This window comes from Pogona vitticeps, chromosome 1, assembly GCF_051106095.1.
Source record: "Pogona vitticeps strain Pit_001003342236 chromosome 1, PviZW2.1, whole genome shotgun sequence".
Taxonomy (NCBI): Eukaryota; Metazoa; Chordata; class Lepidosauria; order Squamata; family Agamidae; genus Pogona; species Pogona vitticeps.
The window spans coordinates 19,094,989-19,108,403 of record NC_135783.1 but is presented as its reverse complement, the minus strand read 5'-3'; the positions used below and the strand labels follow the sequence as shown (position 1 = coordinate 19,108,403).

The window sequence follows — 13,415 nt, the reverse complement described above, 5'->3', positions numbered from 1 at the left end:
TGTTAGAGTTTGTGCAAACACTCAGAATAACTGGTATTGTTACACAGATTGCCAGTGCAGCCCTGTATATTAGTTCTATGACTAGCTTGCTTATTGGGTGCTACAACCCAACAGATGGGCAGCTCTTAAAATTAGTTTGAGGCTCAAAGATCACTAGCTTTCCAACCTATCACTGTAGCTGCATCTGTATATATGGATAATTAAAAAGAAACACAGTTCCTGCTTCCAAGGCCTTTACTATGAATGTGCAAATTCCACAAAATTATGGTTGCCCATTTTGCCTGCGAGCTCCTGTAGGTGCTCCTTCAAGTTTGGGTCAACCAAAATGTTTGCATCGAATGAAGTTAAACAGTTTTTGGACTACAGTTGCCAAGAAGTTGCAGAGATGCCGGGAGATGGAGTCCAAAGAGGTAACTTCCTCAGACTCTGACCATGACCTCACACAAAAGTCAAAAGTATTGACTTAATATTTCAGATAGAACTGATGTTGCAAAATACACACCAAGATGGAAACCAGAGGCTGATGTATGATGCCAGCTCTGGATTCGATTTGCTGGAATCAAATCTTTACTGTTTCTGTCAAGGCAGGAAAAAGAAAAAGAAAAGAAATACTAACATAGTGCCCAGCCTGAACTTCTGGCAAAAGCTGAATGCCATCAATTGCCCATAACTCTTTGCAGCTACAAAGTGGCTGATTGTTTGCTTCTGGATAATTAGAGCTTGGAAGAGTTCCTGTTTGGACAACAGCCTGGGGGGATTCTGGGACTTGCCATCCCAAAATGTAACTTTTCGAAGCTATGAGGAGAAGGACAAGAAACACAAAATTGTGTCAATGGATGGCATTGTGTCTTGTGCATCATATTACCATATAGACAAATAATACTGTCCACCAGCATAATAGGTTCACACATTTTAAACTGATTAAGGAAATAGGTGGGCCATCTCTCTGCACTTACAATGGTATTTGTTTTCCACAAAACAGAAAGTGCATCTAGAATCTGTGTGTTAGCTTTAGTCCAGCCCCAGTATGAAAAACCTCAAATCTTAAGCATGAATTTCAGTATACTTTTCAAGCAATTCAGATACTATGAGGACAGAAATAGAAATACTGTAGGTCTAGTGGTAGTTACAAATCCAAAAATGCCACTGGCTTTCTGTACACATAATGAAAAAAATGAGTACTGTGTAATTACTAAATGTTGGAGGATATGATTTTTTTTCTGCTGTAGCTGGTACTAATGCAGTTTTGTAAGTTTCAAGTTTTGAGAAATAATCAGTAGAACAGTGATATCTTGTAATAAGATGTATACAACTTGTTTGCTCATTGCAGCTAGCATTCTGTCAAGCCATGCTTCTGCCTGTGAGTGAAAAAATAAAACAAAGAGTATACTGTAATGCTAAACTGGCTGCTAGTCATTGTTTGGAAGGGAAAATATTAAAATAGAAAAGTATATCATTTTGTTGTTGTTTAGTTGTTAAGTCGTGTCTGACTCTTCGTGACCCCATAGACGAGAGCACGCCAGGCCCTCCTGTCTTCCACTGCCTCCCGGAGTTGTGTCAATTTCATGTTGGTTGCTTCGCAGACACTGTCTAGCCATCTCGTCCTCTGTCGTCCCCTTCTCTTGCCCTCACACTTTCCCAACATCAGAGTCTTTCCCAGGGAGTCTTCTCTTCTCATGAGATGGCAAAAGTATTGGAGCCTCAGCTTCAGGATCTGTCCTTCCAGTGAGCACTCAGGGTTGATTTCCTTCAAAATGGATAGGTTTGTTCTCTTTGCAGTCCAGGGGACTCTCAAGAGTCACCTCCAGCACCACAGTTCAAAAGCATCAATTCTTCGGTGGTCAGCTTTCTTGGTGATGCAGCTCTTACTCCCATACATCACTACTGGAAAAACCATAGCTTTGACTATTCGGACTTTTGTTGGCAAAGTGATGTCTCTGCTGTTTAAGATGCTGTCTAGGTTTGTCATCACTTTCCTCCCAAGAAGCAGGAGTATTTTAATTTCGTGGCTGCTGTCACCATCTGCAGTGATCATGGAGCCTAAGAAAGTAAAATCTGTCACTGCCTCCATATCATCTATTTGCCAGGAGGTGATGGGATCCAGGGGTTACCTAATTGCAGTTGTCTTCTTTCTCTCCTCCTCCTCCATTCCTCTGAATGAGACTCACACATACCCCTTTTCCACTTCTCTCTCTGGCTTCAAAAGCATCATCACCATATAGGCCAGAAAGAAGGACTGTTAAAGAAATCCTTTATGTAGCCTGTTAATAAATCAGGATTTGTTTCTTAAATGCTATTCATTTCACAAATATATGCACTTCTGTGCCCCAAACCACATTCCGGTTTTGTATTGTTCTCTTTTGCTTTCAAATTTATATGAGTTGACTGTTAGAGAAAATAGTACATAAATGGAACCAGCCAAAACAATTAAATCAATTGAAAACTCATTAGTTGGTAGAGAACCCTAAAAGGGGGAAATACTGGAATGTGTGTGTCATCATTTGGCATATTCTTTCTCAAGAAACTTAAAGAAGGCCTTTTTTCATCCATCTCTCTGGCTTTATGTTATAACAAAAACTCATGATATATGAACAGACCGTGTATATTTTCCTAACTCCCACTGTTAGTGTAAGGAACCTCTGTTACATGCCTGCTTTGCTCAAAACAATTCCCATGATGTGAGCTTTACTGCCAGGAAGAATTTTGGAAGAATTATCTTTATCCAGCTTCTTTAGCTAGCCTTCTTTTAAACCATGAGGTGCCTTTAAAAGTGGCATACGAGATTTATGTCATTCTACAAAATGCATTTACAAATTGTTCTAACAGAAAAGTTTGCCTCTTGCAATTTAAGTTCTGGCAGAGCCACTCAAACAATCCTTGATGTGGTGTGCTGATCAGATCAGATTTAGTGACATAAATTAAATCCATCCCAGGCATTTACCATAGTGAGTTTGGAGGACGGTACAGGTTCTTCCTATCATGGGTTCTTTTTCGTAATATAACCTTGCCCTGAATGGCTATAAAGCAGAAATGCCTAATTTTAGTACTTCATTGTTGGGGTCAGTGACATAAATCCAGGCTGAAAGTTAACAACCTCTGAACATGGAATTGCTCTTTGGAGACCTGTAATGTTAATCACTGATACTCTACTTTAAGAAACCTGCAAAGTGCCGAAACCTGGAGACTTAAAAATACTAAACAAATATATATTTACAGAGTTAATGTTGATCTTAAATGCACACCATAGCGAATAAATAACGACTTGTTTTGACTAAAACAAAAAGTCAGTGGCTTGATTAATCATAAAAGAAAGGAGATGGTTTTTAGGTGTCAAGAAATAAGAGTTGACATATCTTAATTTGTTTTATGCTAAAATAAATATTTTTAATGAAGCAATATATATTTCAAATAAAGCTTCTGTTCTAGGAGGCCGGAGCAGTGTAGACTGTAATATCAGTGCTCTTTGTGCTGACTATTAATGCCACTAGGTTTCATTAGTAAACTCAGTTTGGGAATCTGTTCATTTCCTGTAGATCTTACATAATTTAACTCCTGGCTTTTCATATAAGTTGGCTGTACATATTACTTGTTAAAGAAGTTCTTTATGTGGCTCAAAAGCAATTAAGATATGAATACAGAGTTTTATGTGTTTTTAAATTTCTCTTGTTGTAAGCCATAGGCACGATCAAATGACAGATGGTGTAAGGTTGTTCCTTATTCCAGAATAGCAAAGTTCTGTGAGCATATGCTGCTTTTTCTGAACTTAAAAATATCCATGCTGGGCAGGAGAAAGTGATTTTCTTATTGACTCATTGACATAGTTAACACTATGGACCTTTTCCCTCTGCAAGCTGGGGGGGAAATTGGTTGACCTGGTTTCAGTCTAAGAAGGAATACAATATGTACATCTGCAATGTGATGAATGTACTTCTATTGTAGACTCATTTCCACTGAAAAATTGAACTAGGAGTCTTGCAAATTAGGAGGGTTTCAGATTGACTTTTGCAGGGGAAAGAGATGGTATTGTAGAGGACAGGGTATACCAACAATTGGGACAATAATGTTGGTGATCCACCAGCAAATGGGACATTGGAACAGGGACTCTCTCAGGAAGTGGGGAAAAAACAAGAAGAAAGTAAAGGAAGGGAATGACCCATAGTTTTAAATATCTCTACACCAAAACACAGTGTGGAAACAAGCAAGATGAGCTTGAACTCATAAAACAGTATGGCAAATATAATAGACACCACAGAAGCTTGATAGAATTAGACTTATTGAGGTGTTATGATTTAAAATACAACTTATTTGAAAGGAATATCCTGAACAAGAAAGGAGAAGGAAGAGGGGCATTATATGTAAAAAAAACATGTACGACGGTGAGGGGTTCTGTGAGTTGGTACATGGAATGCTGTACTGGTTGAGTATTACCAATTTTTGGGTAAAAATTGAAGTACTAGACATAATTACTGTATGGTTGTGCTGCAGATTTCCTGGCCAGACTATGATGCCTTCATAGATCAGATTTCCAAACTATTCAAAGACAGGAGGTATAGTAATAATGGGAGATTCCAACTACCCTGAAAGTATGTTGGAAGTCTACTGGAATGTTTATTGGAAATAATGTAATAATGGTAATCCCAATATAGTAATAAATAGAGATTACAACTACCCTGAAAGTCTGTTGGCAAGTCTATTGGAATGTTTATACTGACCTTTTTGGTGTGGGCGGGTGTGGTCTCAGTAGGGTTGATTGATGCCAGCGGGAAGCGCGATCCTCTCATCCAAATGGCATATAAACCTCAAGCGGTCCTCAGCTTCTTCCACTGTCAACTGAACACTTACTCTGCTCCTTTGCAAAGTGGCAGGAGAAGTGAAATTATTATTTTGCCAGTGCTAGACAATCACTGATATATTGAATCATTTAGATTAATTTTTTTTTCAAAAAATGGTTTCCTTTGTTTCTTTTAGTACTATAAGCCACCTTGGATGCTTTAGGAGAAGGGCGAAATATAAATATTTTAAATTAAAATATAAAAATAAATTGTTTGTATTGCCAGTCAAGAAACTGCCTGCAGCCGCCATTTCAGTCAACACTACACACAAGGGAAATTATGTTTTAAATTTAATCTAAGTGATTCAGAGCATCAGGAATGGTCTAGCAGACACACACAAATTTCACCTTGCCCTTCCACAGAAGAGCAGGGGAAGTGTTCAATTTGTTGATACCCTGAAGTGGCTCATTTATTAATCCACTTCACGATATCAGGAATTGAGAGAGGAAGGAGCCTTGGCAGCTTTGACAGCTAGAGGCTCAAATGTTGGACCATTCCCAGCGATCAGATACACTGGGAACAGACTAAAGTACATCAACCCTCACCACCACCATCACCCCCCAAGAAAGAAGAAGAGGCTCAAAAAAGTGTAGGTTGGGATGCTCTTGGGGCAAAATGATGATTATGTTGTGTGGTCGCCAGAAAAAAGAGCAAACCCAATCTGCCCCCACAACACACCAACGAGCCCAACTCAGCCAAAACTCTGAAGACCAACCTACTGCTTTTCCTTGTCTTGTCAACAGTTCGTATCTTTCAGAAGGTGACAGAAGCAATCAAAGGAATCAGTTGTTCTGGATCTGATCCTTAACTGGTTGTGTGTGAGAGTGTGCACACGCGTGCATGTAGTGCTGTTAAGTCTATTCTGACTCATAGAGACCCTTTCCAGGGTTTGCTAGGTAGAGAATGCACAGAAATGGTTGACCGTTCCTTTCTTCTGGGCAGGCCCTGGGACTGAGCAGCTTGCCCGAGACCTCATAGTCTCAGGCAACCACTGAGCTATCCTGCCACCTCCTTAACTAGTTGGCAGGTTATAAATAGCAAGAAACCTGAATAGAAGTAACTTTCCCATCTTGGAATCTGTTATAATGAAGACTGAGAGTAGGTTAATATGCACTCTGGGCTTTAAGAAAGCTGACTTTTGTAAACTTAAAGAAATACTCTATGAGAGCCCATGTTCAGAGTAATCAAAAGATACGAGTACATAAAAGACTGAAAAAACTTTTAAAGGTGGACTCCTGAAGACACAACCAAACAGTTCCTTTGAGAAAGTGGCAAACATCTAAAGAAGCCAATGTGGCTCCATAAAGAGTTTTCAGATGAGCTAAGATTTTTAAAAAGAGCATGTAAAGAAGGGCAGATCACCAAGGAAGAGTATAAAAGCGTAGCCAGTATTTATAGGGAGAAGGTCAGGCAGGCTAAAGTTCAGAATGAGCTCAGATTTGCAAGAGGTTAAAAATAACAAAAAAGGGAGTTTTCAGATATGCTGAGAGCAAGTAAAAGGACAGGAAAAGGGGTAGGGCTGCTAAATAGAGGAGATGAAGAAATGGGTGACAGAGAGAGAAGGCAGAATTGCTGAACACCTGCTTTGCCTCTGTCTTCCTGTAAAGGAAAACTATGTTCAATCTAATGTAGGTAGAATAAAGGAAGCAGAGAGGGGAAAGGAAGCTAGGTAAATATATCACCTAGCTCCTTAATTTGAATTTAAGTCTGAGGACTCAATAAACTGGATCCAAGGGTACTGAAGAAACTGGTAAATAGTCTCACTGTGTGTGATCTTTGAGAAATGTTGGCAAACAGATGAAGTAGTCACGTGTTGTCTCTGTCTTCAAAATGGGGGGGGGGAGATCTGGATAACTACCAACAGGTCAGCTTGGCATTGATACCTCTGTCTTCTCCATCTAGAATGGATGATCATAAAACCAAGAAAAGTGAAGTTGGAAGGGGCCTACAAGGCCATCAAGTCCAACCCCCTGCTCAATGCGGGAGTACAATCAAAGCACATGTATGCCAATAAAGGTTTTATCTATCTATCTGTCTGTCTGTCTGTCTGTCTGTCAATCAATCAATCAATCAATCAATCAATCAATCAATCAATCAAAACATATCTGCCAGGTGATTATCTAAGTTTTTCTTGAATACCTCCAGGGTTGGAGCACTCACCAACTCCTGAGGTAGTTGGTTCCACTGTCGTAATGCTCTAACAAGACATTTTTCCTGATATTCAAGTGAAATCTGGCTTTTTGAGCCCACTGTTGTGTGTCCTGCACTCTCGGATGATCGAGAATAGATTTTGCCCCTCCTCTGTATGACAGCCTTTCAAATATTTGAAAAGTGCTATCATATCACCCCCTCAGCCTTCTTTTCTCAAGGCTAAACATGCCCAGTTCTTTCAGCCTTTCCTCATAAGGCTTGGTTCCCAGCTCCTGATCATCCTTGTTGCCCTCCTCTGAACTTGAAATTAAATAGTTAGTCTGTGAATCTGTAGAACTTGACGATAATTAAGACCCAGCCTGATATTTTTGCAAAAATAAATCATGCTAGATTAATCTTATGTCTTCTGGAGTGTACAGAGGATTAGCAGGAAGGTTAGTTATAGCTTGAGGCTGGGTTTCATTTACTTTTCTTGATTTTTGTGAGCCCACTGAGAATTCTAGTACCCCTCCCAAATCTACTGACAACCAGAATACATCGTTTCTACTTTTCAGAATCATGGTTTGCCAGAAAATTGCACAGGGCTTCTTTTTCGTTTCCCCGGTACATGATATTGGCTGGAACAAAAACTATCCCAAGGAAGGAAACACCATCATCAGTACATTTGTTAGGATAATTTCCGTCTCACACTTTTTAAAATCTGTGTTTAAAACAATTTTAAAAAAACTATATGTGGCAAGTAGCTCTAACTTGAGGTTGTTGTTTTTTGGCAGTTCATCAAGTGAGACTGATGGGATGCCTAATTTATACAGCAAATATATGTGTGGATTTTGCGACAAAATAGGACTCCAAAATGTTCTGACATGATATATAAAGGTAAGTAAAGACACTAGTTCAGTCCTTCTGTTTTTTATGACAGACAAGAACCTTCTGCTCTCTGGATCAGAATGGTCTCTATCCACCCACCTCGGATTACTGACGTAGAGTTTAAGCTACTGTTGGATTGACTCCTGTACTATTTTAGCCCTGTATTTCATGCTGTTGCCATGCAGTATTCTTTGCATATGTGATTGGCACAAATTTTCTCCTGCTCTTGGTTGTAACTGTGCAGAATGCTCTGCGGGGAAAATGATTTTGTTATCAGCTGCAAATGCTCTGTAGTTTGTTTTGTTTTGTTTTTTAACGGGGAAAACGGGATGATTAGTGGGATGGAAAAACATGTGAAGTCTCCTGTTTCGAAACTTTTAGTTCTGTACTAACCAGAGGTGAATTATCTTTCTAGGAAACATTACACTAATGCGAGCCCTTCCCGCAGTAGTTTAAGATATTGGTCTTCAGTCTTTTTAGGACAAGATTTATTAATGTAGTCATGCTTCCTCTTTGCACAGGACAGTCCTCTAATTGAAGAACTGTCTATTCCAAGACTAACTTATAGTTCACAAACCAGGAGAGGAAATGCAGGGAAATCAGCATTGCCCATCAATCTATACAGCAGAATACACAGGTGCAACTAAAGTGGTCTAAAGCCGCCTAGAGTGGTCTATTGACTAGATAGGCGGGATATAAATAAAATAAATAAATAAAATAAATAAAGAGAGCCACTGTTCATTCTTGGAGACTTTAATGCTAGAGTTGGTGCTGATCACAATTCTTGGCCCACTTATCTAGGCCGTTTTGGCATTGGGAAGATGAATGAAAATGGCCAACGCTTGCTGGAGTTTTGCTGTTATTATGGTCATTGTGTCAGCAACATGTTGTTTAATATGAAGCATCAACACAGAGTTTCCTGGAGACATCCAAGATCCAAGCATTGGCATCAGCTTGATTTGATTCTCACTAGATGTTCTAGCCTTCCTAGTACAGTGGTGCCCTGCATAGTGACGTTAATCTGTTCCAGGATTAATGTCGCTATCCAGAAACATCGCTAAATGGAACTGAAAACCCCATAGGAATGCATTAAACTCTTGTTTAATGCATTCCTATGGGGCGAAAACTCACCGGTAAGCAGAGATTCCCCATCCGGCCGCCATTTTCGCCGCCTTGGTAAACGAGGGCAGGGCGCGAAAATGGAGCAGGTGGCCATTTTATTCTTCCGGCGGCCATTTTGGAACCGCCGATCAGCTGTTTTTAGAACAGATTGGTACCACTTACCGATCATCGCAATGCGATTTTTGGCCTATCTAAACATCGCAATGCGATCGCATTCGCGATCGCAAAAAAGCGTCACTATGCGGATTTGTCATTAAACAGTGCACTCATTAAGCGAGGCACCACTGTATTACGATCACACACAGTTACCAGAGTGCTGATTGCGATACTGACCACTCCCTGGTGTGTAGTAGAGTAAAACTGCGAACGAAGAGGTTGTATCACATGAAAAAGGAAGGAAGACCATGTATTGACATCAGTAAGACTTGCAACCAAAGAAAAGTGGAGGAATCTGCCCAAGCGCTTGAGGAAACCCTTCCAGGCCCGGCTGATGCAAATGCACCTGAATGATGGGAACATTTCAAGAACGCTGTTTATAACCCTGCCTTGTATTTGGCAAGAAGACCAAAAAGACAGCAGACTGGTTCGAAGCTCATTCAGAGGAGTTCATGCCAGCCATCTAGGATAAGAGGAGAGCTCTAGCAGCATATAAAACATGCCCTAGCGAGAACAACTTGCAGGCTCTTTGAACTGCTTGTAGCCAAGCCCAACTTGCTGCCAGGAGATGTTCCAACAATTATTGGCTTCAGCTCTGCTCTCAGATACAGATAGCAGTGGACACAGGTAACATCAAAGGAATGTATGACAGTATCAAGCAGGCCTTAGATCCAATACAGAAGAAATCTGCTCCCTTGAAATCTGCTACAGGTGTGATCATCCAGGACCGAGCACAGCATATGGGCCGCTGGGTGCAGCACTACTCTGAGCTATATTCCAGAGATAATGTAGTTACCAAAGGGGCATTAAATAACATTGAGTGATTGCCTGTCATGGAAGAGTTGGACAGCAAACCAACTTTAGCAGAAATAAAAGTGGCCTTGGATTCCCTCGCCTCCAGCAAGGCACCTGGAAGGGATAACATCCCTGTTGAAGTGCTGAAGTGCTGTAAGGAGATCACCACCGAACTGTATGAAGTCTTACGTCTTTGCTGGAGGGAAGGTGGAGTACCACAGGACATGAAGGACACAAACATCGTTACATTGTATAAGAACAAAGGAGACATGGGCGACTGCAATAACTACCATGGTATCTCTCTTATCAGTGTTGAAGGGAAGCTGCTTGCCCGTGTTGTACGGAAGAGACTCCAGGTGCTTGCAGACAGAGTCTATCCAAAATCACAGTGTGGATTCCGAGTTAATAGATCCACCACATACATGGTATTCTCCCTCAGACAGTTGCAGGAGAAATGTAGGGAACAGTGACAGCCACTCTTTGTGGCCTCAACATCAGATCCCTTTGACATCTGAAGCAGAATGAAACAGGGCTGTGTCCTCACGCCCACTCTGTTTGGGATCTTTTTTGCTGTCATGCTGAAGCACGCCTTTGGAACTTCAACAGAAGGTGTCTATCTCCGGACTAGATCAGATGGAAAGATCTTTAATCTCTATAGATTGAGAGCGAAGACCAAAGCCCAGCTGAAATGCATGCGGGACTTCTTCTTTGTTGATGATGCAGCCATTGTTGCCCACTCTACTGAAGACCTCTAACAACTCATGAATCATTTTAGCAAGGCTTGCCAAGACTTTGGATTAACAGTCAGCCTGAAGAAAGCACAAGTCATGGACCAGAGCATGGATTCACCTCCCTCTATTACCATCTCCATGCAAGAATTGGAGGTTGTTCATGACTTTGTGTACCTTGGCTCAACGATCTCAGACACTTTCTCTATAGATTTCGAGCTGGATAAATGCACAAAGAGAGTATGGCTTAATAAAAAACTGACAGCATATACCAAGATCCAGGTCTATAGAGCCTGTGTCCTGAGCGCACTCCTGTATTGCAGTGAGTCCTGGACCCTTTGTGCACAGCAAGAGAGGAAGCTGAACACGTTCCATATGCGTTGTCTCCAATGCATTTTTAGTATCACTAGGCAGGACAAAGTTCCAAATAGAATAGTCCTAGATCAAGCTGGAATTTTTAATATGTATACATTACTGAAACAGCGACATCTACGTTGGCTCAGGTATGTTGTGAGAATGGTTGACGGCCAGATTCCAAAAGATCTCCTGTATGGAGAATTAGTGCAGGGAAATCGCCCCAGAGGGAGACCACAGCTGTGATACAAGGATATCTGAAGAATTGATGCTTTTGAATTGAATTGAATTGTGGTGCTGGAGGAGATTCTTGAGAGTCCCCTGGACTGCAAAGAGAACAAACCTATCCATTTTGAGGGAAATCAGCCCTGAGTGCTCACTGGAAGGATAGATCCTGAAACTGAGGCTCCAATACTTTGGCCATCTCATGAGAAGAGAAGACTCCCTGGAAAAGACCCTGATGTTGTGAAAGTGTGAAGGCAAGAGGAGAAGAGGATGAGATGGTTGGACAGTGTCACTGAAGCTACCAACATGAATTTGACCAAACTCCGGGAGGCAGTGGAAGACAGGAGGGCCTGGAATGCTCTGGTCCATGGGGTCACAAAGACTGGGACACAACTTAACGACTAAACAACAACAGAAACAATTCCAATGAACTAGGGTAAAGGTAAAGGTTCCGCTTGACAATTTGTCCGGTTGTTGACACAACGAGGCAGTTCTTATCCCCATTCCCAAGCCGTAGAGCCAGCGTTTGTCCGTAAACAGTTTCCATGCTCATGTGGCTAGTGCGACTAGATAAGGAATGCTGTTAAATTCCCACCATAGTGGTACCTATTTATCTACTCACATTTTTACATGCTTTCGAACTGCTAGGTTGGCAGGAGCTGGGACAAGCGACGGGAGCTCACTCCACCACTGCTGATCTTTCTACCTTGCCGCCCAGAGGCTTTTGCGGTTTAACCCGCAGCACCACCATGTCCCACTCCAATGAACTTCAGCAGACTATATTTCTGAACTATGTGTGTGTTTGTTTGTACATTATAGGGGACTTTGAAAACTGTTCCTTTTTCATAGCCCAACACTTTAAACAGCTCACCAGCTTTACAATGAACCATAAAAGGGGAGCTAGGGATTGACAGAGGCGGGATTAAAAGAAGGAGGGCTGTGGGTTCTGGTGTGGATCAAATCACTTCAGAATGAGAGGCCAGTGTGGACACTGACACTGAAATAATCTTCATGTGTTCATTTAATCTGAACAGAGGTCTGCAAAATGCTGCAAATCAAGACACAGAAAAGCCGAATCACTCCGTTTATGCTTGCCAGTGTCATTACAGTCTAATGTGTTACCATTTTCCCCTAAAGAACCCTGGAAATTGTAGTTGTTACACGTGATTTCTATCATTTCCAGGATTTGTGATCAAAAGAGAAGGCCATAAAACTAGTATGCAACTGATATACATTGGCAATGTAAATATCCTTCCTTTTTCCCTCCCCCGTAAAAAAATGTGATGGTGCAACTGGGGAAAATGGCCTGTCAATCCGAAACCACTAGCTGAAGTCTAATAGCTTTAGGACTAGATGATAATCCATTTTAAGTATAGGACTAATGGTAAAAAATATCCCTAGATGGGATTGCTCTGCATATTACTCTCTGTTGTAATGATGGGAATTCATTAATTTGGAACAAAAATAGGGAAATTATTAATATGTCAGGGATTAAAAATGTGTACTCTGCCACTAAGCTGGCTTTATTTGCTCAAATTATTTGAAGGAATTTTTTTAAAACCTCACCGTCTGCAATATATAGATAATTTAGCTAGAGCCAGAGCCAAACAATTATGAACGTACCCATCCCAGGACTCCACAGCATGGAGTCACTGTCAACTAAAGCACTATCAAGCTGCTACTATAGATAGACAGTAAGAAGTTGAATACCCTAGTACAGTGGTGCCTCGCTTAACGGGCGCTCTGTTTAGCGACGAAACTGCATAGCGATTAAGTTTTTGTGATCGCAAAAGCGATCACATTGCGATGTTTTAAATGGGTTTTTTTCGGTTTGCGATGATCGGTTCCCTGTTTCGCTTACCGATCATCGCAAAGTGACAATTTTTTAACAGCTGATTGTCGGTTCCAAAATGGCCACCAGGTAAAAAAAAAGGCCGCTCGCTGTGTGTAGGGACGGATTCCTCGCTTAAGAGGCAGCACAAATGGCCACTGTATGGAGGATCTTCGCTTTAAGGTGAGTTTTATGCCCATAGGAACGCATTTAACGGGTTTTAATGCGTTTCTATGGGCTTTTTAAAATCGCATAGTGACGAAATCGCTTAGCAGCTATTTTTGCTGCACGGATTAACGTCGCTATGCGAGGCACCACTGTAGTGACATTCTTAGAGGCATGGATGTTTGTAAA

General features: G+C 41.1%; 1 protein-coding gene across 35 annotated transcripts in view; it reads left to right on the top strand.

Moving 5' to 3' along the window:
• The window catches only part of LOC140704068 (uncharacterized), a 342,640-nt gene that overhangs the window by 236,542 nt on the left and 92,683 nt on the right, over positions 1-13,415 (top strand). For 25 of the 35 annotated variants that reach the window (XR_013540248.1, XR_013540245.1, XR_013540266.1 and 22 more), the window contains one exon: positions 7,757-7,859. The exons of the other annotated variants lie outside the window; for them this stretch is intronic. The gene's annotated coding sequence lies outside the window, so the exon portion shown is untranslated. The remainder of the gene's footprint in view (positions 1-7,756; positions 7,860-13,415) is intronic. 35 annotated transcript variants of the gene reach the window in all.